At 38.8% G+C, this 1,085-nt stretch overlaps 1 pseudogene; it reads right to left on the bottom strand.

The window, feature by feature from the left end:
- Nucleotides 1-734: 734 nt before the first annotated feature.
- LOC105534023 overlaps nucleotides 735-1,085 on the bottom strand; it is a 1,790-nt pseudogene continuing 1,439 nt past the window's right edge.

Genomic DNA, 1,085 nt, shown 5'->3' with positions numbered 1-1,085 from the left:
ACCTGCTTGACCATGAAGCAAACTAAATTAAATATTTGCCTTAGAGCTACATAAAGAATGAATTGAAGCGATGAGACTGGCCAGGTGCCCGGGACTGAGTGGCAGGTGTTAAGGAGGCTTCCAGCAAGGTGGCTGTGGCAAAGGAGAGCACAAGATGAACTTGGGAAATTGTTAGAGATATGTTTTTTCGAAAGTGATGGAAGAATTAGGGAAGTTTCATGGCAGAGAAGAACATGCTCTGTGACCTTGGGCAGGGCACTTAACCTCTCTGATCCTGCCTTTTTATGTGTAAAATGAGAATAATAGTATCTACTTTATGGGGTTGTTACAAGTCTTATATAAAATATTTGTAAAGTGCTTGTCCTAGTGCTTAGTGCAGAGCTGGTGGTAAACCCTGGAATTTTTTAAAATTTATTTTATTTGTAGGACTCTTATCAATGAAGAACTTTATATCCAACAATAATAAACAGACATATTGCAAGTTACATTTTGTAGAAGAAGCAAATAAGACTGGCTGCAACAAAAGAAATTAGATACCTGCATTCTAGATTCTTTATACAAACAGTCCGTTCTATAAATAGTAGAATTAAATGCAAACCAAATGCTTTTAAAAGTTTGTATACCTACATGGCAATTACAATCTCCACATGCTAAAAAGAACAATAACACAGAACACAGTATTCTTAATGATTATAGCACATTTAACACCTTCAGCCATCCTCTGGGTTTTCAGATCATATTGGCAACTGAAATTTCACATCCACATGCGCTTGCTTGGCTAAGGTCACTGTTTCAGAGAGCCTTCTGACCATTCTAGCAGCTTCCTCCAAGTGGTCACAAGCAAGAATTTTAAGCCCACTGTCTACTCTCGGTGCCTTAGCATCATCAGCTCGTGTACCTTGTAACCCCCACAACAGGTATTTTAATTTCCACGTCTTTTACTGCCGTGACTGTACCCTGTGCAAAAACACCACACTGCATGATTCCTCCAAAAATGTTGACCAGAATAGCCAGTACCTTTTTATCTGAAGTGATATACTTAAGTGCTTTTGTTACTTGATGGACTGTAGCACCACCACCAACAT

The sequence above is a fragment of the Mandrillus leucophaeus genome, unplaced genomic scaffold (genome assembly GCF_000951045.1).
Source record: "Mandrillus leucophaeus isolate KB7577 unplaced genomic scaffold, Mleu.le_1.0 Scaffold13, whole genome shotgun sequence".
In the NCBI taxonomy this organism is placed as follows: domain Eukaryota; kingdom Metazoa; phylum Chordata; class Mammalia; order Primates; family Cercopithecidae; genus Mandrillus; species Mandrillus leucophaeus.
The sequence above is the reverse complement of the archived record's forward strand: the minus strand, read 5'-3'. Positions and strand labels throughout refer to the sequence as shown.